The 23,278-nt window shown below is 41.3% G+C and overlaps 1 long non-coding RNA gene across 1 annotated transcript in view; it reads left to right on the top strand.

The window, feature by feature from the left end:
• Positions 1-23,278, top strand: part of LOC107319780 (uncharacterized) — a 223,745-nt gene that overhangs the window by 117,356 nt on the left and 83,111 nt on the right. The window contains exon 3 of the long non-coding RNA XR_001557940.2: positions 12,335-12,435. This is a non-coding gene — a long non-coding RNA (uncharacterized LOC107319780). The remainder of the gene's footprint in view (positions 1-12,334; positions 12,436-23,278) is intronic.

Here is a 23,278-nt window from a genome sequence, read left to right as displayed (position 1 = left end):
GCTTCATCCTGGGGGATGCAGTCTGCATCAGACCTGTTTTTAAAGGTAGTTATCCTTTATGTGTAAATACAGAGGAGAGAGAAGTTCTGTAGTTTTATGGCATGGCTCTCAATTTGTATCATTGTTAGCTAATGGCACAAGCTCATTGGCTCATGCTGTGTTGTCTCACTGCTGTTACAGCTCATGTGGCCATGTGTTGCATGTTGGCCTGGGCGCCTCTCCTGCTGCTGGCCAATAGCACTTGCCATCTGGAAAACTGTCTTGTAAGGACAGTTGGAATTGCTTTGTCCATGGCTGAAACAGTGCTGGCACTGCAGGCTGCGATCTCCTGCGGGTGTTCCTCCAGCACAAGGAACATGCTGGGTTGTGCCATGGCTTCTGTCCTGGTTCCTGGAAATCTGGCTGGCTTTAAGTTTTATATGAATATCTGAATTGGGGTCTTCAGTGTTTGTGCATCTCCGGTACAAATGCAACATTCCTAAAATGGGAGAAAATGAACAGTGTTACAGAAACAGTATTTTCTGTGATAAGGAGTGAGATGGCAGCTGCATGGATTTTTAAGTCTGGTGGCCCATCAGTTTCCACTGGGAGATACAGACAGCTCAGGATGCAGAGTTAGCTCAGCACAGGTTAAGGGATAGAGTTAAATATCCTCCTTTAGCAATGAGATTTGAAATGCAGCCCTACAGCATCAATCTCAGTTTCTGGTCATCCAGTCTGTGCCATAACCACTGGAGACATTGCTGCTCAGCCCTGGGTATGTTAATTCAATTGATTACAGTCAGCATATTTCTTGAAAGTAGCAAAAGGTTAAACCAGAAAGTGTTGGGAGATCATCAAAGCTGATTCTAAAGGAAAGAGAGAAGTCTAAATGCAGGGGGGAGTCGATGAGAACTGTGAACTGGAGCCAAGGTTTCCCAAAGGAGGGAGGGGAGCCTACACACCACGTGCCTTCTTACACAGCTGCTGGTGTGGAAGCTGTAATTTAGCTTCAGTGAGCACTGAATCCTGCTCATTAGGCTGGGCCATGCACCCAGATCGGCACTGCTCCACCTCTAATGCCCTTACAACTCCTGTGATTAGTCAATGTAATTAGAAAGTCTGTATTCACTGGAAGAAAACTGCTTTGGTCAATGCTCTGGTATGGATTAAGCTGAAAATCAAAATCTCATCATGTTTTGACTAATTGCTGTTGAAGCTTTTCAGCAAAATGTCAAAACTTGAAGTGAGGCCACGTCAGAAAATTAAAGTACAGTGAGTACATGGCTGGTATTAAAAAAATCAAAAAGAAAAAATCAAATGGATAGATCTGAGGGTAAAGGAATTACTGAGCACAGCCACTTGGGTTCTGCAAAGTGAAATTTAAGTTCAGTATATTAAAACACATGCGGTCTGTGTTTGAAAACATTTTGTATACAGGCCTGAGAGCAAAATGGGAAAGATGTAGCTGCAGATAAGCTCTTATAGAGAGCACAGGTCATGGATCAGGCATGAGAAAGAAAATCTTCACTTGGGATCAAGTATAGTGAGTGAATATTTTGTTACTGACTTTGGTGGGTTTCAGAGAACTCACAGAGCATATTTTCCCAAAGCTGTTGGGGTAGGGATTCATATCAGCCTGAGTGGACTTCAGGACTTGAAGCCTTGCTTGAGTGAATGAGGGCAAAATCTGTGGCCCTGGCTTTTGAGAAGGTTGCATCTTACGCCGCTGCTCACACCTGAGCTGAGGGGATGCCCAATTTCTGTAGTCATAGCTCATGGCTCCAGCACTTTTGTCAGGAAATTCTGATGAGAGGTGTCCAACTATTGTACTTAAGTGCAACTTCTGCACGGCTGAATGCAAACTAAAGTCATTATCTGCAAAATATGCACGTAGGAAATTTTGTTCCTCTGTGAAATTCTGGTGTGTTGGTTGAGATAGCTTACAATAAACATTGGGAAGATGGGATTACAGTCAGTTAACTCTAACGTTTTAGTGCATCCAAATTGACCATGACATAATACTACCTTGGAGCATGCAGAAGTTCACCAGTGATGACTACATCAAAGACAGTCTTCTGTTCAACTAAGCTTTGGTCTAAGCCATTTCTTAAAATACTGAGACAATTGCTGATCTTAATGTCCTTCACCAGGGATCAGAAGCCTGGGGACTTCATTTCTTTGCTGCTTCACAGGTCAGTCAGAAATCTTCAGTTTTGATTACTGCCTTGAGTGGGGAGACTGTACGTTCTTGGTCCTACCAGTCTGTGTAGATGGTATCAGTGGTACTTGGCCTAAAACAATCACCTGATTTTGATTGTCGTTTCTACAGATGGTGTTTTCGGAGCTAATCAGGAGCCTAAAAATGAAGGCAGAAATCATATATTTTCAAATGTGCATATTCTTCTCTGGTACCAGGTGTGACATATGTATGTAAACGAGAAGCACATAAAACTCAGAATACGTGAATAATGTTTTGAGTCTGGCTGTCATCTGTGCAGTAATACAGATAGATCTTCCTGCTGAGACCAGCTAACGTGCCTTTGTGGAGCTGTGGGTGAGGAAAAGTGTACTCTGGTCAGATTTCCTGTTACTTGTTGAAGTCTGATGAAACGTAGCTCTAGGTGTAACCCAACTAACAGTTTAATGTGATACAATTGGAATGAATTATCCTGTGTGTCTGCTGGGAAAAGAGAAGGTGCTTTCAGACAGTCCCATTTGCAGAATGCCAGGCCCTAGGGATCCTTTCTGTTAGCCCTTTGTTCACAGTCCTCTTCTTCAATATCTGCCATGAAGGCTGGCATTTTTTATTCTTCCACTTTACACCTGCTTTGTGTTAACAGCCAGCCAGAGCTGGAGCATGATGAAGAGAATTTGTCATATTGCATTTCTGATGCACCCAAGGTAGGATGCTGATCAGTCATGCATGGGTGGCAGGCTTGTCAGGCAGTACAGTTCATGCATATATCTTGTTGCTGAAAGCAAGTTGAAATCATCATCAATATGCAGTTAGATTGAGGAATCATATAGCATTCCCTTGCTGAAAGCACTAACTGGTCCATTAGCAAACATGGCTGGGTTATTTCAGAGGGCTGCCTTCAAATTCTGCATTCCTTCGTGTTTTATGACTTGAGGAACAAGGAGCACTTCAGGTACCACTCAGGGCCTTCGCTGAGACGTAAGTCAGAAGACGGGCACCCATGTAAAACCAGTTTGTACTTTTCATTGTATTTCCTGAGGAAGAGATTCCCAATCAGGAACAAATCTTGGCTGCTTAGTTGTTTTATTCTTGGAAAGAAACATGTCTTTCTTGATAAGCCATTCAGGATGACTTTTGAAATAGGAGCTGACCCTGCTCATGCTGATAGAGGTGAACATAGTATCTGGAAATGAAGTAACTTTAATTCTGTATGCGGTATTACTGTGCTGTATCGGTATCACTGTTTCTCACAAAGGAAGCATTGTCTGTAGATGACTGGAAAGCGTATCAGGAAACGTAACAGTAAGGGAAGGACTCAGTTCAACTTTTAGCTTTAAAAAATTCAGCACAGTTTCCATCTGATGTGAATTACATTGTACACTTTATACATTTTTGTTCCAAACTATCAGCACTGAAACGTTTGATTATAGCAGATTCTTATCTTACTTTTTCCACGTGCACAATAGTCTCCAATTTACTGAAGGAAACCTGGAAGAACTTAAAGTATTTTTAAGGGAGGGAGTAAGTAGTGTTCATGAAATGCCTTCTGCTCTGTGGATCAGTCAGAGAATGCCAAGATTCCAGCCTAGTTCTTAGAAATAATCGATCAGCCTGCCTTGTAGGTGATATCTCCTTAGGCAATTGAAAATGGGAATGCTGGGTGGGAGTAGCAAGAGTGGGAAGCTGCTGTAGCACAACACAGAGCAGGTATATGGAGGTTCTTCTTCAGGCATAGCAGTGAGCCTTGAGCAGTGCTGCTGGATTAAAGTCACAGCTGAGCATTTTACAGCATCGTTTAAATTACATCAGCAGTGTTCACCAGGTCTCAGTGTGTTTACCAAACTTAAGTGAACGCTCATGCAAATCTGTAGATGTCTTTGCAAGTGGTGGGCATATTAGATTGTTTTGTTGTTGTTGTTCATGTACTACATATGTGTACTGGCACAAAGGAAAAAGTTAATGCGTTCAAAATCCTGAGCACTTCAATCTGATAAGAATCCAAATATTTAAGCAGTTCCTTCTGAGTTGGAAGAAAAAAATTTGGACTTAGAACATTGTATCATAGAATAGAAAGGTCTAAAAGCAGTGAGCTGTGCTGCCATGGGGCTTCCAGGGAGTCCAAATCCTGGTGTTGTGTATTTGGTGTTACCTCTGGGCAATGCTTCAAGTACACACACAGGAATCCCTGAGATTATCCCTCGAAAGAAGCATGGTGAGTAACCACCAGCAAGTCTGTCTGATGCTGGGGACATGCCCTTGGAGCCCTCAGGCTGCAGCACAGCTCAGCTGGGTCAGGCAGGCAGGGTTGGACTTGTAACGTGCAGCAGGTGCTGGTCCTCCTGCAGCTGTGGGTGGTGAGTATGAAGAGGGCCAGCCTCCACTTAGGGCTGCTTGCAGCTGGACAGTGAGGGAGTGATTGGGCTGTGGCACAGTATTTGTGCCCTGTTTGAGGGTTGTGGCAGTTTGGTCTTTGTTTTTGCCTTCAGCGTGGCAGGATCTGGGACTGTTTCTTGATGCTAGTCTCATCTCCATCCTCCAAGTGGGTGAGTACAAGGCTTTTGTGTGCACTGTGAGTGGGGCTGTCTTGGGATGGTGTGTTGATGCTAGCGTGAGAATTAGCAATGTCTTTGTGTTGAGAGGAAAAAGAACAAAATCCTCAGAAGACTTCAAGTGTTAATTCCTCTGCAAGCCTAGCTTTGATTTCACTTGTGTAGAGTGTGTTCTCACAGATCTGGGAGTGAGAGAGAAGCTTACTAATTAATGTTTAAAAGCCTACCTCTACAAATGTTCTGAAATTGCTCTTTCAGTGCAGAGTAACTGAATAATTCCAGGGCTTGATGTCTGAAGGTCTTTAAGCTCCAGCAGTAATTCCAATAGGAACTCTTTCTTTTCTTCCAGTGGCATTTAAAGTTTTTGGAACAGGTTTGAAATCTGGCTGCTCTTGGTCTTCAGCCAGTGCAGATTTTGCAGGGGAAAATACTTAATTCTGTTAGATGAACACAAGTGCTTTTCTCTGGGGAAAAAGGGAATAATTTTCTGTGCTAAACTGGTGTGTCTGAGTCTGAACACTAAACGTTATCAGTAAATGTTGAGTATCTGATCTGTGTAAAAGTATAATTACCAGTTTTCTGCCCAGGTGGGTGGTTATGTAAATGGAAATGACTGATCCAGAAAGAGGGAGGGATATATTTAGAAGAATTTGAGCCTTAATGCTGCAAAATGGCTCCTCCCTTTCACTGCAGGGCTTGTTAAGAGCATGCAAGCTGTAATGGGTCAGGCTGTAAGACCCGAGTGTATGGGCACAATGTCTGCTGAAGCACCCAGCAAGGGGAAACTTGGTCTCTGCTGTATGGAGCTCTTGTAAAGCTTGAGAGTGTGTATTTATCGTTACCTCCTGTCAATCCTGAGCTGAGTAAGCTTGGCAAAAAATTTGTGAGGCTGATGAAAGTTCAGTGTCCAACAAATATCATCTTGGAATGACACACAGGACTCTTGCTAGTTCTCTTTGTATCGTTTTTGAGGGGAACACATAGGACTGCAACTGGAAATCTATGGAGGGCATATCCTGTGCATGGCCCTGATGGTGCTTATCAGGTTTGGTCATTGAAAAGATAAGCAATGCAAGAACTGCTTCTAATTCTCTGCTCTCAGCTGAGAAGCAAGAGTTGTGGCATGCAAAGTTCAGATTATGCAAGTGTATTGAAATTAGACATATCTGTCCAGATCTGACAACGCATTTGGATGCATTTAGTAATTTTTGCATGCCTTAGTGTGAGCACATGAGCTGTTCTGTCACTTAAAGATTTGGTGTGGAGCTGGTGCCTTGCTGCTGCTGTAGCAGAAACTAAGAGTGTTATAAACAACAAAATCTCTGCTACAGTTTCTTGTGTCTAACATCACCATAAAGGTGGGAAATAAAGTACTGAGAAACCTTCTGAAATTGAAATGCCATGAGATTATTCTTGTTAGCTGTGCTCTGCTGCTAACGAGTCACTTGTTCCTACTTTTAGCCTAATCAGGGTGATTAGAGAACTCAGGTGTGCCTTGCATGCAGGGGAGGCAGCTGGCAGAGGCCATGTGCTGGGGTGCTGGAGGAGCATGAGATCTGGGAGATTTCTGATGTGTTTATGCTTGCTGTGCTGTGTCCTGTGTAAGAAAAGAGCAATGAAAACTGTTACTCTGTTCAAATACTCCAGTTCTCAGAAGTTTCTTGGCATTACAGCTATTACTCTATTATCCCCATGGCTCTATGGTGGCAAACTTTTGTCATACAGCCTCTGTGTGGGACCTGGTGTAGAGCACTGTGGAGAGATGTGTTGGTGTCCCCACAGCAGAGTCCTGCTGCTTGGCGGTGGTACCTCACAGTAAGAGGTTGTGGAGTTGGCTGATAAAGGTGGAGGAGAGCTGGGTTCTGCTGTGTTCCCAACATTGCTATGTTTACTGGGGTGTATGTGGATCCCATCTTCCACTCTAGAGCTGGGCTGGCTGCCCAGTAGGCAACAGCTTTTTCTGGTGAATGCACTCTTCAAGGGCTGCTGCTTTCCTTGCACTTCTCCCAGTTTATGTGCTGCTCTTCCCTTTGCTTCACCCCCTTTTTTGTACAAGAGTTGTCCTAGTGCTGGAGGAGTTAACTGCAGCATTGTGCAGCTGCCAGGCAGCTGGGTTGCTTGCCTCTTTGTTAAAAGAGGAGACAGGATTGTAAATATTCATCTCAGAGGTATGATTATGCCCAGACCACAGTAGCTGCAGACATCTTCCTACAGTGTACTTTGGCAGGGCTGAGTTGATTAATGAAGCGAGAAGCAAGAGGAGGAAAACTTTGGGAAACTACTATGCTGCTCTGCAATACCTAATCTAAATTAGTACTCTTGTTTAAGTTGTCTGCTTTAAATTTGGACTCGGGGGAGAAAATATGCTGATACATATGGGTCGTCTGATTTCCTTCCCGAGCTCAGCAAGACTCCGTGCCAGCGAAGGGCAGCAGGAGGCTTTGAGCAGAAAAACTAGAAGCTTAATGTTTCTAGCTGTTGAATGAAGTACTTGGGCCATTAAGGAAATGACCACAGGACAGAGAGTATCAGCATCTTGAAAGCCCTTCAATGTTATCCACTGCTGTCAGTGCTTAAGAAGTGCAGTGTTGATGTAATGAGCGCTTGAACTCACAACTTCTTAATGTATTTAAGGGAAACAAGACCACCCTGATTAGCTGTAGCTTTACTTTCAAAAGAAGTTATGATTACTGAAATACTGTCACGTGTTTTGAATCACTCAGTTCTGTGGCCAAGGTATTGCAGCCTTGCTACAAAGCCATTAATTTTAGTGGCTGGGCCTCAAATGTTCTTTCCCATTTTTAGGCACTTTGGCAGCAGAGCCAAGCATAAATGTATTCATGTGTATTTTCCTACTGCAATCAGTGTCCTGGTGCTTTCAATGTAAATACTCTAAGATCCTACATCTGATAGTAGCTGCGGGGCTGGTAAAGTACTGTGGAGTTGAAGGCACATCATTACGTGGGCTCTGGGGCTGGGATTCCTATCTCTGTGCTGCCCCATCTGCTATCCCTGCTGGCTGTGCTGGCTGACGTGGCCTTGTAGCTGCATGGTCTGAGCACCTTCCCTGGAGAAAGATAGTTTTTTTCTTTGCCACGTGCCAAAGCATGTGGGAATATGGCTAAAACTAATCCCAAGTTGGAAAGCTTAGTGTGTGGAAGTCTTTAATGCTGTCACCATGCTGATGTTAGAGACCTTGCAGTGTGCTGGGCTGACTATTCTGAGGTGGCTGAAGAAAGGCAAAATACAAATGTTGCTTTCTTGGAAGTGGATACAACGTTTTAAAAGGTGTTTCAAGCTGAGTGCACACAATTTAAGCCACCTGAAATATTGATTCTCAATTTCTTCCACCTGGAGGTAGGGGATAAAGAGGCTACACCAGCACTGTGTGATTAACTGGCTGTAGTCATAAAATATCTTCTCTTAAGATCTGTTATTCTGCATGAACTTTAGAATTCAAGTGCTTCTACATAGATGGTATTTCATTACAAAGTTTGGGATAACTTTGTCATTTGAAGATGTTTGCTGCTATGATGATGAGTGTGAATTGTGCTCTCATGAGCCTTCATGGTCTGAAGCTGAGAGCTCTGTGTTGTGGATTTTGTTGTCATCCTGCTCTAATTCATTTTGTGCACTACGGCATTAATGTTTTCTTGTTAATATTTTCTAAATCAAATCCAGCTCAGCTTGTGGAAAATAAAGCGATTGTTTAAATGGATGGCTTTGAATAAGATAAATCAGAAATCAGTACGTGGTGTTTGAAACCTCTTTTCATTTAGAAAGTTTGCCTTTTGTTCCACACCTCCTCAGAATGTGACTGTAGGGCATAGATTGGAAATATGCAAGAAAAAGATGCCACCTGCAGGCTCTGGGCTGAGGGTGCACTTCTCACCAGGGACAGCCCTGGCTAAGCTGCTGAAGTGCCTCATGTTGCCTTGCGGATGATGAAGATACTTATGGGCACATACTTCTTTACTTCAGCAGATGAAAGGCAATGAAACGTGTTAGAGATCGTTCTTCGAGGACCTCTGTGTTAATCTTACGTAGGTGTAAGTGGGAATGACTCAGATGAAGCAGGCTCAATAGAATAAACCTTCCCTTCTTATTGCTGTCACAGAAATAAAGGCGTGCAGCCCTAGCAGTGCCCAAGGACCTCATGGACCAGAGTTCAGATGCTTTGGTGTATTGGTTTAGGTGTTAGCTGGTGCTCACCTCATAGTAATTGATGTATTACAGTATAGAGCTCTATTTCCACTAAGGTTGGACTGGTGTGTAGTTCAGGAAATGTGTTCAGGTTTTAGACTGCTCATTGTTGTGATTTTAGTTGTGTATGACTATGCTCAACCCAAACTTGCCAGGTTGGATAAGCAGTGCAGTAGCATTGCCAGAAGCAAAACTGCTTTCTGAGTTTGAAAGTACCTACAAATAAACCTTGAAAACAATGAAAAAAACACAGATGGGAAATGATTTAAGGAAAACAAAACAAAGTAATGGAGGACATGGATGTGTTGCTTATTACCTGCCACTCTCATTTCTGAAGTAATTTTTCATCCATGAACTACGTGGTCAAATGCAGCAACAAACCAAGAATGTACGTTCTAGCTTGTAGGCATGTTAAATAGTGGGAATTGATGTTATGTCATTGCTGCTACAGGATTCCTGTTTAGAATCTGTGGCTTGAGGAGAGCTGCTGAAGGTGGATCATTCATCATAAATTGTAATTGCACAGAGATGATCTTCACTAACTCCACGGACATGATTTTCATTTGAAACTGGTAGAAGAAAGACTAGAATAATTATGATATTAATTACATCAAAGACTTTTTGAGTTCTCCTTGTCCTTAAAATCTTTCAAGTTTAAGTGTTGATGCATAGTGGGCTGAAAACTCTTAGCAAGTACACAAAATTCAGTTCCTGACACAAAGTAATAGTTCAATACTAACTTCAGTGAAAGAGTAGCAGTCCACTAATAAGATTTCATTGGGTGATAATGCTGTGAAGATGGAAAGGAGAGATGGTCTTAATATGGCATGGTTACCTCTAGTGTACTGGAGGCCTGAGTTCTCATTTTGCAGAAGGAGAATTTTTGAGGAGTAGTTACTATTCCAAGTGAGGCTGGAAAGTAAAGGGAACCTTGTAAAGCTGCTGACCAATGTGGGCTCAAGTAATAACTTATGCCAGGTATGGAAGCTATGCATTTGAGTTTCCTTTGGGTTTTGCATCTTGGGGCTCACTCTGCAGTGGGTACACGGTCTGAGTCTTCCAGTACTATGAACATCAATTTCATTTGCTTTCATTTCTTGATGCTTATTTTCATGAATTCAGGCAGTATGTGGTGTATTCGTGACCTCTACTTTTCCCTCACATATACTGGAATCCAGGCAAAGAATTCCAGGTTAAAGGAAGGGAGTAGACCAATGCACAGCATGATTGTATATAAACCACACTTTATCAGGAATCCAGGCAAAAGAAATTGGAGTACTCGGATACAAATGGATGTGTCCTTTGCATTGCTCCTATTTGATTAAACACCCCAGTATCTGTTGGACCACAGATAGAATTCTTTCTCTGAGGGTAACGTGAATAGTAGCACCCACGACCATAATATGTGAAAATTATTGTATGTGCTAAAATACAAGAATGGATGTTTTGTCTGAAAGCTATACTCTGCACATATATATACTCTGTGCTATACTCTGGTGCCTCTGGAGGGCACCAACAGCCAACATTATGTTTTTTCACTTGCCTTGTAGTTATTACCCACTGTCAGGGAGTGCTATGAAGATGGCAAATATATCCCCCATGTATAGATTAAATTGAATGTGCTTCGCCTTGCATAATTTGGAAATTCAAAAGACCAATTTCTTAGTGTAATTGAAAACCACTACATTTCAGGCTTATTCATTGAATCAGTATTTCCAGTTAGAATCCAAATTAATCTTTCTACCTTTAAACAAGATAACGAGGGTGTAGTTATATTTACACAGCCTTTTGACAATCAAGTTCAGTGTAGCTGCATATGATTAACTACACACACACAATTGCAAAAGGTTAGTACGGGCATGACTCAAGTCATGAGGGAAATCCATCTCCTAAGGCTGAAAATCTGAACTGACAGTTCAACACTCAGCCTAATGCTTGGGTCCCTCTGGAAGGGAGAAGTAAAAAGGAAAGGAGAAAAGGCAAAATGACCAGCCTGACATAAGAGTCCTGTCAGTTTGTATGTACTTCCCTCTGGATTTTTTTTTCTATTTAGCCTGGAGTCCTCTTGCTTTAAAGTTGCATTAATGCAACTTTCCTAAATAGCTTCCAGCACCTGTCAGAAAGTGACGTGGCATCCAAATGCATTTGTAGTGCACTTCTGAGCTTTTGTATTCTGTGTGGGCCAGTCAGCTGGAAATGTATATTTGAAGTTTGCACATGGAAATGTTTATCTGGAGCACACCCTGCTCTGCATCACAGGCATCTGATGGGGTGGGTAAACTGCGTGCTGAAACCCTTAATTCTCTGGAATGAAGGGGAGTTTGAGGAGCTCACCTCTGTGAAGAGAAGTAAAAGGGGCAGATCATCTGCTTGGGCATTATGCCTTTATCAGGTGCCTTTATTGAAGCTCAGACCTAATTCCAGTGTTATTTAAGGGAAGTCCTATCTGGCCTGTGTTATACAGGAGATCATTGTGAAGAACCTGACTTGTTTGCTGTGATAATACAAAAGCAATTTGGCACAAGGACACGTTTATGAGAAGAAGCTGTTCTGCTTGATGGTGTTTTTGCAAGAAGCTGAATAAGTCTGGGTGCCCAACAGTGTGCTGCTATTTCCCAGCACTCAGCACTCAAACTACCAGCTGTTTGCCCACTAGCTGGGGGCACAGTGGATGGTTCTCCCTGTAGGCTGACCTGCAGGGATGCAGATATGACTTGTCCTTTTATTCAGCTGACATTGGCCTTTGTTGAACACAAGATATTCAAGGGAATTTTAATTCTTTCTGGGAATGGGAGGAAGTAAAAAGTTTTTAAATAGAAATGCTTGATGGTCAAACACAGGTTAACTTCAGTGGGCTCATGACCTCAAGCAGTGACTTGCAATCCAAGTGAGCTGATAGTCTTTCATTGCCAATGGAGCCTGGTTGTGTTTCCTTGGACTTGTAGGCCATGCTTATAGACAGCCGATGTGCAGGACCTGCTTCAGTTGTGCCTACTTGATTTGTGTGTGAGCATGAGGTCTCATACCAGAGTTACTCTTCAGAGGAAGTGGTGTTAATAATAACTCATTGCTACCGCATTCAGAGATTCTCTGAGGTGGGGCTGTAGGTGCTTGTTTAGGTTGTCCTGTCTCTGCTTCCTAACTGAATCGCACCTGCCAGCTGTCTTGTGCAAACAGACAAGAGAGAATTTTCTGGTAAGCTTCTGTTTTGTGCTCTGTCAAGCAATCAATGGCTCATGCTCCGTTACCTGAAACTTGTGTTTTCACTTATGCCTCCACAAAATATGAGTGAATATTGTTTTACACATCTTTGAGTATAAACATGATTATGTAACACCCTAAAGAAGAGTGGCATACTTTTTTGGCTGCTATGCTAACTGCTCTCTCCGCTGTTCCTTTACAGGTCTGTGCTGGCTTTTCTCTGCATCTGTCTGTGTTGTGCTGGTGGTGTCAGTTTCCAGTTCTACAGTATGTTGTCAGCAGGATCAGAGCTGGGCCTGCAGGGTAAGTGTGAACAAGTTTAGAATGAATTCATTAAACTAATCTATATTATTTGTTGTTCTGTGTCTCAAACTGGACTACGGATTTAATACTTCAAGTGGTAACATAATTCAACTGTTGAAAGAGTATGGCAGTGTTGGGTGGTATTTGCTAGATCTTCTGTCGTGACTGTGGGTTGTGAATCTCTCAGAAGAAGATGTGGTTTTAAAGTGTGAAGTAAAAAGGATAAAACTTGCTTGGGCACAAGCAGTCTTCATTCTGCTTTTACCTTGAAGGGGCTAAGCAGTGTCATCCATCCCTTGTCCATCCCCTGAACTCTCAACTGTGCTTAATATAAACTACAGAGAAGATATTCTGTCCTGATACCCTTTTCTTGAAAGGTTTGCCATTGAGCTTGCTGAGTGAAGTCCATCCCCTTGAGTTGCTAAGGAGTGCTGTTCAGGATGGTGTTCTCAGTAAGCTTTTTAGTAACAGACTGGATTAATTCCAAGGAAGCTCCTCTATTCTGTTGCCTAATTAATAATGTATCTCTTCTCTTTAAAAAATAAATAAAAATCAATGCATATTTAACTGATAGCTGAAGTAGCCTCAAAAGCATGCAGTCTGTGAACTGCATAATAGATGTTCTGTTGCTTTGAAAATCCTAACTAGAGCAAAACTTATATGTGAGTTTGCATTATAATTCTAAAGGTCTTAGATGGTTGTTTTGTGGCATTTTTCTTCTTGGAGAGATTGGGTAGAAAACACAAAGTGCAGTATCCCAGCAAGTGAAGTGAACGAGCAGAGGTAATAACCTCCTTCCTTCCCTTTCTGAAGGGGATTTGTAACAAAGATGAAACCTGCAGCAGTGCATTGAAGTTGTAAAGCTGTTATCCAGCATTACCTCATCCTTAAACGGCTGTTAGCAAACAAGCTGCTCTGGAAAGCAGTTTACATGACTGTTCCCTTCTGTTGAGTAATGCAGGGTAAAGTAAGGTTTTCCACTAGGATTTGGGAGGAAATTTCATCTACCACTGTCACTGTACAGTGCTGGCCAATGCTTTCCATTGCACAGTTTCTCATTACAGGATAAGAACTGAGATTTTAACATGAACTTTTGCCACTGTAAGTTCAGCTGATCATTGTAATAGCTACTGACACCTTGCTTTGCAACACTTACCTTTATTTGTAGAGAGAAGAAAAACTGGTTATTGCAGAGCTCAAACAGTTGTGAAATGTCAGGTCTTCTTTGATTCATTTCTGTCAGCATAGGTGATTGGGATGGTGAGTCTGAAGGGGAGCATCCCAGTGTTTGTGTGTTTTTAATGGAACTTCAGGAGTTAGCTTTAAACAGGTGAGCAAAGCCATGTACCACTAGTGATGAAGTATTGTGAGGGATTTAAAGCTGGGGCTACAATGAGATCAAAACACGCATCTTGTAACGTGAACAAGAATTGTTTTGCTTAAAGGTGAGGCTTTAAATGAATTTGCATGGGATCTAGATGAATGACCTGTGTGATCAGAGCAGGTTGCATAATAAATAGGTTCACAGAGCGATGCTGAGTGAACAGAGCTCATTTTGCAGGCTGAGACTGAAACTAATCTTGACCTCCAGCAGAAGAGTGTGTAGTGTGATGCAGGTGGTTTTTATCTTCTGCTCTTCAGTCATGAGCTTTGGAGCTTGCAGGCAGTTCAGTTAAATTTTTGCTTGGGGTTAGAGGTAGCATAGAGACAACTGCATGCTACACAAGAGAGAGCCATCTCATGTGGTGCAGTACGCACCTGGTATGAAAGGGCTACTTTGATTTGGCTGAATGTGAAGTGTCTGTCATAAGTCAGTTATAGCCATAGTTAACAGCCAGAACTCAAACTTTAATAACTGTAAAGCCTTCCTCTTCCTAGAGCCTGAAAGATTTGTTAACATCTTTACAATTGCAAATTTGTTTATAGTATACAGGATAAGAATAATTAGGAGTATAAATACTTTAAGGTCAGTGCCAGCATTTTTTTTTTTTTAATACTTCTGTAGCAGAAATTATTCCCACAAGTGGAAGCTTCATTGAAAAGATATTCAATCCTTTTACTTCCATGAAGGAGGTTGGACATTCTGCTTATCATTAGGGATCATGGAAGCTTTCTGTCTGTATTGAAGGTAGAATTAACTTAGTCAATCAGATATTAATCAGAAGAAATGGTTTGGTAGCCTTCCCAGTCAGTGACTTGGAGAAGCTGAATGCAAGATCTCTTCCAAAATGCTGTCTAAATCCTTTGTTTCCCAGAGATCAACCAGCTGGCCTATCAAGCTATGTTAGACCTATGTCACCTCTTCAAAAATAAAGTCTTTTCAGTAGGCAATTTTAAATATTTCAAGATCTCTATTTCAAGGATGATTTTAACTAAAATTTGTGCTGGAATGTCCCTTAGTACTTTTGCAATGCAGCTGATCTATCACCCTTCAGAACTGGCTTGTAAACCAAATAACAATTACTCTAAATTCTATGCATGTTCCCAGCTGCATAAAGATGACAGTTACTACAGCAGGGAAACAAACAGCTCTGTGGTACCTGAAACTGAGATTTATCTTGCATCAGTTGTGAGTTCCTAGAGAATCTTGGAAACAGCATTTCATGTTATTAAATCCAGTTCCAGGCTTTGTGGGCAACCACATAACAGAATCGTTGTAGAATAATCTGAAAAGGTGTTAGAGAGGTCATGTAACACATCCATCAGCCCCCGAGGCAGGATCAAATGCATATTAATCCTGACAGATATTTTTTCAATCTGTTCTGAGAGATCCCCTATGGTGGAGGCACTCCCAGCTAATCTGTTCTGCCTCCTCATCCCTGCCACTGGAAAGATTTTCTTAATATTTGCCCTAAATCTTTCTCCTTGTAATTAGTCAGGAAAACTGAGTAACTTATCTGTCACAGGTATGTATAAAAGATTATATTCCACTGCTTGCATATGAAGATATTGCATTCCCCCAGAGAGCCGCCTTCTGTTTTGAGTGTGCTGCTCTGATGTTGTTAATCTTCCTTCATGTCATGTTTGATGAACCTCCCATTAGCCTGGTTGCGCTTCTCCTGCTCTCTCTGGTTAGTTTGTATTTCTCCTGATCTAGAATATCTTTGTCACATGTCTAATATAGAATCGATAACCCATTTTTGATTCAGTAACAGAAACATTTACTATCAATCTTAAAGTAAAGGAGCTGTTATTATGGAAAGATGTTTTTCCCCTGTAATTGGGAGATTAGTATTCCGTAATAACAAAAGTAATGTAGAGTATCAGTTTGGAGGCAGGTGGATGAATGGTGTTATAGGACTGGCTTTAAAGATATCCAATCTTACTGGTTTTCCTCAGTGATTTGGATCCAAGCTGCTTTGTCTTTGACCTTTTTTAACTGACATTTACCTGCCTCCCTTCCCATTCCTAAGCACCTTTCCCTGTCTTGTGAATACCCAGTGTGTACAGTAACGATTGCTATTTTTGTGTGTGTGTGTTTCAATTCTTTATAACAAGTTCTAAATCTTGCAGCCGGTGTGCAAGTGCTCCCTGGCTCTGGGAGGTGCTCAGTCCTCATTTGCACACACGGTGACATGACAGCCTGTTTCATGACAAATGACATGTATTGCTGATTGTGCCGCGTGAAGCTTCTGCAGTGTCCCTTCTTCTTCCTGCAATTAAAGCTTTCATCTTAGTTACTGCTTTATTTCTTTTTTTCCTTTGTACTCATCAGGAGAGGAATAGAATCAAATAATATTTGAAATTACAATCTTGGCTAAGACAAAACATAAAAACGTGAGGTAGTAATTGTGTTAGATCAGCATTCAAAAGCTGGTAAGTAGGCAGGCCAAATAATCTGCACTTATTTTGGAGCAACAGTTTAGGATCCTGGGGTACCAGGTATTGCATTAAGCAGCTTTGATGAAATGAGACTCAGTTAATCGAAGTGGGAGAATAAAGCTGCAACAGGAGAACCAGGAACAATTGGCTCGTCACTCACAGCTGAGGAATGCAGATACCCTGTTCTGCTGGAGATGTAACTGACAGAGATAAAATGTCAGTAAAAAATTGAGATTAAAGGAGACCGTTTGATTCCTTAAAACCAATCCAGAAGTTTCCACTAACCCTCTGGCTCTTGCCTGGCAAGTAACACCATAAAACCTGCTCTGGGTATGGTAACAAACTGGGGATCTTTAGTACCAAAGTGGAAAAAAAAAATTGGAAGTGCCAGAGGGGAAGAAAGAAATAGGGAGCTCCTGCTGATGTCTTGAACTACTGAATTAGCAGCAAATTTTCTAGCAAAAAAAAAAAAGTCTGTCTGGCACTAGGAAACCAGTTGCTTTCCCAACTTCAAAGCACACATCAGGCAGTCCAGTGAGGATAATTCCTTCCACGAGCAGACAGTTTAGCTCTCAGGTGTGTGAGCGAGACATTCTGAGTGGACCCCTGAAAGATTATTTCTTTTTTTTTTTTTTTTTTTGTCTTGCATTTGAGTTTCTGAGCGCTGAACATTCTGGGCTTAAGGTGAGGAAAATACATTTTGGAAAGGTTTTTATGGAAATTGCTTCTGTGACAGGGCCAGGAATAAACCTTTCTGCACTGCAATTGCAGAAGGAAATGACCACCTGAGTTATAGCTGAATGAAATTTACCTTATTGCCAAAGCCGTGGTTATTTTCTCAGCGTCTTTGTTCTTCAGGATGTGTGCCTGGGGCTTCTAGAAAAGGTTGTCACTTTTGAGTGTGACTTGATCTTTCTCAGCAGATTTCCTCTCATCGTTGTGTTTGTGTAAATGAGGTGCTACAAAGCAGTCAAGGCAGAGAAACTTCATAAGGTGATACCGGGCTCAGTCTTACACTTGTAAAGTGTGCTGCATCCATATCACCCCTGGTTAGAGCACATGCATGGGTGTGAAGGGGCTGAAGCTATAATGCTTTAGCTAATCCTTATAAGGTTTTGGAATTTCTGAAGTTGCCAGTCTGGCTTCATGGAGAGTTGGGTGTTCAGTGACTGTCTGCATACCATACTAAATTCAGCAGCATGTTTTTTCCATGTTGAAACAGAGTTACAGTCATTCCTGTGGTCTTTGGCTTGTTTCAATTATTTAGTTTTGCAAAAATATTTTATAAATCTTATTTCCTCTTTCATACTATTTTTTTGCCAAACTTTGATTTAAACCATGGAGACAAAGATGGATCTTTCCTTTATATATCTGCAAAGTTAGATTTACTTCTTTGACCCATTTGAGCATGATTGAAAGCTAATCTGTCTCCTTTTTATTGGCTTTTGGTAAAGCATGTATTTCTCTGTTTCCCTTTTTCATTCTGCGTTGTCTTGTGAAATATGTAACTTAGCTTCAAGCTGTAAAGAATTGTCCTTCTCCAGTAAGAACAAATTGACAACAACCTGTAGTCCAATCCAAAAGAAGTTTTATGCCTTTAATTAGCTTCTTGGACCATGTTTGTGCTTGATTCAACTAAAATGAACTGTGGGCAGTAATAAAAGGATTGTTCTCACCTCTGACCTTGCAGAGAAGAATGCTGAAACCAGAAATGTTTTTTTTTGGCCCAACATCAACAACAACTGGTTGAATTCCTAACCAGAGAATGTTTTAAGTAATATTGCATTCTGCTTGAAAATGGATCAGTACCATTTAAATTATACACTTCCAGCTTCTTCAAGGGTTGATTACTTTTGTTTATTAACGCACTAAATGTATGAAATGTTGAGTGTTTCTGTTATACTACCATGTCAAAGCTAGAATTGTTATTTATTGAGGTGGTTGGTGTTTATTCAGGTTACTGTTCTAGTGGCTGATTCTGTGATCATTCATAGTGTTATACTGGACAAGAAGAACCTTACCCTATATGTATGTTGTTCCTCTTTGCTCCTGAAGAGCTGAGTGAGCGTGAGAGTTACATCCAGGGAACACTGATCCTAGGGCTGGTTCTGATAAAAGCTGCTGACTCACTGCAGTAACCTGAAATTGATTGCCATGTCCTTTGTACTGGTGGGTGGCATCTCTGTGGCATCACTGACCCTCTGCAGCAGAGCTGACTCTTGAGACATGGTACCACACTTAGTGCTGCTGTTCACAAAGGGTTTGCAGAGCTGTGGATGGGGAATATCAATAAAATCTGCACATTTATTGCCTTCAGTAATTAAATTTACCACGGTGTTTTGCTTCATTTTTTTTTATTCAGTGTGGTAACTCTATGTATTTTAATGGTTTCTACTTGGTCAGAGTATAAGTATCTACTTCAGTCATTTTTTTGTTAGTGCTTGAGTATGAAATACCTCCTCAGCAGTGGTGTGAGAGGGCAGCTTCAGGCACCCCATAGTGGATATGGACTATAGAGCAGTGTTTCCTCTTGCTTATAGGAGTGTGCTGCTGCAAGCAGGAGTGCTGGCCTGGTGGCATCCTTGCTGTGAAAGAAGAAAATGAAGGACCTGATTAGGATAGTTTAAAGTAATCCTAAGTCTGTGTTAGCTTCTGTAGCAAAGTCAGGCTGTGGAAGGGCTATGTGTGGTGCACAGCCAGGTTCTGTACTGCTAAATTCCTGGATAGAGGAACGGAGTGCAAAGCTGATTGTACTTTATTGTATTTTAATTTTATTGCCATATGCACGGAATTGCATTTAAAAACAACAGAATCACAAACAATGTAGAATAAGTGCTACTAAATATAACTGCTGTTGAACCTGCCGGTTAGTGATATAAAGTCTTCAAAAGACCTGTGCTTTGCAGTAGTTTGGATATGGTTGTTGAGTTCCATAGTCTGTATTTTTGGGTTGGAAGTGTTGGATGCATATTTTCATTGATGTCTGCTCATTCCTTAAATATATTCTATTCTGGTGCTCTTGAAATTCAGTAATGCAGCTGTGGTGCTAAAGAAATGTGGTGTTTTGTGTTTTGTTTTTTTTTTAATATAGGCTTTGTAATTTCAATATTTTTCTACTTGCATGTTACTTATAAACAGTTTTTTGCATTAATTACAATTCAAGTTACCTACAGAACTTCTGTCATCCCGTGCCTAAGCAGCCCTAGTACGAAGTCACTCCAAAACCAACAAAAAGCTCCCCTTGTTTAAAACAGGCATATTGATGTAGAAGGCTGCATAAAGTAGAATAATGATGTAGAATTGCTACATAACATAACCTTGAAGAGCTGAAAAATATTTCAGATCCTAGATGTACATTTTCAAATGAAGAGTTGAGTTCAGAAAGCATTTATGACAAAGTTCAGCATCCAGAGTTACTGCATGAAGGAGGGATTTGATTATGGGGAGGTTCTAACTGTGAAATGAAAGGCTGAGGAAATATAGATGATAAAAAAGGAACAGGTCAGAAATGGATGGCAGCACATAAATATTAAAAGTTCAAAAAGAATGGGTATGAATTAGAGCTGCAAATGGTGTTCAGTATCTTACAGGCTGGAAAACAAACAAACAAACAATAAACAGGCGGCTAACAGCACAATGTGTTGCACTGCCTGGACCTCAGAGTCTCGCTATGGAGGCTCACTACTTGATTAGGCCAAGTGTTCAGCCTTCATTCCAACAGATTACCAAGAGAAATGAAAATACATGGGGGAAAAAAATTCCCTGATCAAAGGTGTGGTCCATCATCAGAATGCAGCAGTAATTCATGAATGTACACAAAGCTTCAAGATCTTTATTTATGGTGGTTTAAGCATTGGCATTTTTTTTTTAATTTAATGGTGCTTTTAGTGTGTGTAGTATGTGCATCCATACACTGATGGTACTTAGAACAGTTCTGCCAAATGGGCTTTGAGGAGATCTCAAAATAAGGCGGGCTGTGATGTGGGGACTTCAGTTAGTGAGTTGAAGGGAAAAAGGAATTTAATGTGAAATGAGCTTTGCTTCCTTAAAACAATATGGCTACCTCTCAATCTCAGCAATGGGTGAAATTCGGTGCTACCTTTTGTGTTGCCGTGGCTGTGCAATGTAGTCAGACCACCAGCACACTGACCTGCATGGCTTGGAATTGCCAGGACTTTCTGATTTGATGAATTAGAACAGCACTGTAGTAAAAATTAATACAAATAATGGCTGATGTAGGAAGAGTAAATAAAGAAAATGAATGCAGCCGGATATAGCAAGTCTTTGATCATAGATTACAAAGATATTTCATTGCATAAAAGTGTAATGATGTCTTTGAAGAGTTTGTAACACAAAAGTTCACATACATCACAAAGCATAAAGGGTAGGGGAGGGTAAAGGATTAAGAAAGCAGAAGATAAGACTTTGTGCATCGTTAATGAAAGATGAGGAATAGAAAGACAAATGAAAAATATAATTCATTGCGGTGAAGACTTTGATTCTTTATTTTACTGTATGTTGGCTTAACACTGTGTGGGGATTTAAAGATGTGAAAGAGAACAAAGGCACAAATACACTATGTGTGTATCACAAAGTATGGGGAAATGGGGTGGCTGTTTCCAAAGGGAGAAACAGCCAAGAAGAACCTGTTGAAACACAAGGTGCCTAAGAAGTGAACTATGGATTAGAGCTAAAATATCTTTGTGCTCCAAGAAAGCAAATAACAGTAGCAGTGATTGTTTCTCTTACAAGGCTGGTTGTTTGTTTGTTTGTTTTTTCCCAATAGAAAGCCAATGCAGGGCCAATGTAATGTACTGTGACCAGCTGGTATAGGCCATCACCCTGAGCAGTGTTTGACCACGTATCTGCTGGGAGAATATATGTTGGAGAGGGGAGCTTATGGTCCTTGCTTTTAAGGGATACTGTGGTGCAGTGTGAGCTGGGCTATGTTTTGGAACTGAGGTTACATCCTTCTCCATTGCTCCCTTGGTACTGCTCCAAGCTCTGAGTTTTCCTTATTCCTACAGTGCTACACAGCAAGTTTCTATACATAGTTACTGAGCCTTGTTTTTCTTTCTGCTTCTGTTGAGATTGACAGAAGAACAAAAAAAAAAAAAAAGTAGGTCTGCCTCCTGCTTTCATTAGTTCAGTATACTGCAAACCAGTTGCTTCGGTTGTCTTAAATGGTACTACATTACAGAGGTCATGCCCAGATGATTGCTTAGCAGTGATAATGAGCCTCATGACCCTATGCTACGTGCTACCTTAGAATTGTGTTCACTTTTCAGTTTTCCTGCAGCAGGTATTTCCCTGTCTCTAGGACTTACTTTGTAAAACAGGATTTGAGGAGTTTAGTCTCTTGTTTAGTGCCTCCTCTGACCTCTTCTCTGAAGAGCTCTACTGTTCCTGTTTGCACCAGGCAACATGAAAAGATGTTTTAAAAAAGTATTGTCATTGATAGGATCAGTAGAATTAATGTAAAACTCTCGGTGAAGGTTGTAGGGTCTGTAAAGCACACGTAAAGTGGGTGTCAAAGATTCCTCTGACTGCCCAAGGCACGAGGTGGGCCTTGTTGCCAGCTTTGTTAAAATCTGGAGATGCTCTAAGACAGTGTTGAGCTGAGGCCTGGCTCAGATCACCAGCTCACACAAGCCTGGAGATGCTGCTGTTGTGTAAGATGGAGTCCATGTTAAGGGGCTTTGCACCAGTGAAGAGTGAAAAAGAAGATGAGAGGGCAGTTTGTGCACAGGATGTTCTGCCTGGTGAGTGCCCGCTGCTAGCAGAATGCTGCTCAGTGCAGGTGGGGATTTGGCAGCATGCTGGCTGCTCTTCACTATCTAGAAGATGCCTTACCTGGCTGTAGCTGTAGATAAACACCAGGGGGCTTGAGCCTCTAGAATATGCAGCAGCCTTTATTACTTATTGCGTTTAATGTCTAGCACCTGGAAATGCAAGTCCATAGTGATGTAAGCTATTCTATATCACTGTTAGGAGTTTGGGGAATACATATGGCTTAGCTGTAGACATTGAATTAAAGGAGTTGTGAAATGCCATCTGCCTGCTTGTGTTATGTTTTCTGAAGCTGCAAACAGCTCACAGTCGTTTCTTCTCAGGTTTATCTCTTTGTTTGTGGGTCTTTTTTTCCCTTCTTTCTTCTTCTTCCAGTAGCTTTTTAAACTCAGTTTTCATGCCTTTGCTTTCAGGTTTGGTCTTGGTTCTATCTAAAAGCAAACTTCAAACGTATGTGGACAAGATACTGCCTTCTGTTTCATCCAGTGTACTTTAATGTACGCATTTTACATATTCTATTTAAAAATCTATGCTAAAAGTGAGATGCATGAACATGAATTAGTTTCCTGTGTACAGGAATTTTCTGTGAGTTGCATAGATGCTACACTGCGTCAGCGCATATGTTTTGTGAATTAGAAAGTGTACTTTCTATGATGATCTCCCATCTGCTGCTACCTCTGATAAATGTAATGCTGGCTCCTGAATACTGAAACACTGAGGTGCTTTACTCTGGCATATGCCTGACAAGCAGATCTTGTATTTCAGAGGCTGACCCTCTTGTGGATGACTACCCATGAGATATGTAGGAAATAGGAGATTTGGTGGAGTCAAACAGACAAAAGGAAACATTGCTTACTTGTTTGGGGGGGAAAAAAAATTCACACTTTTTCTGCTAGGCTGTGCAATAATATCTCTCCTGTATTAATTCATTTTGATGTGAATTTGTTAACAGCTTGTTAGGTAGGCAGATGATGAAGTTTATACTTAGTGAAGAGACCTTGCTTTTTCACTTGTCATTAAATCACTGTGGAGCTGTTGCTTACAACTGCAGAATCCAACGGCTGAGGGTAATCTGCTCCCTGCTTGCTTTATGACTGCCTGGCCCAGAGCAGGGAAGGACAAATGGGCAAACCCCCAGAGAGGAGATTGCCAGCATTGATCTAGGCTGGGTGGTGCTGCCTCTGGTGTGTTGGTGTATATACAGCTTTAAAGTCTGTTTTGTTCCAATACT

The sequence above is a fragment of the Coturnix japonica genome, chromosome 15 (genome assembly GCF_054131305.1).
Source record: "Coturnix japonica strain WE chromosome 15, WE-NBRP24, whole genome shotgun sequence".
NCBI classification, from domain to species: Eukaryota; Metazoa; Chordata; class Aves; order Galliformes; family Phasianidae; genus Coturnix; species Coturnix japonica.
Note: the sequence above shows the minus strand (reverse complement) of the source record. Positions and strands in the feature narration are given on the sequence as shown.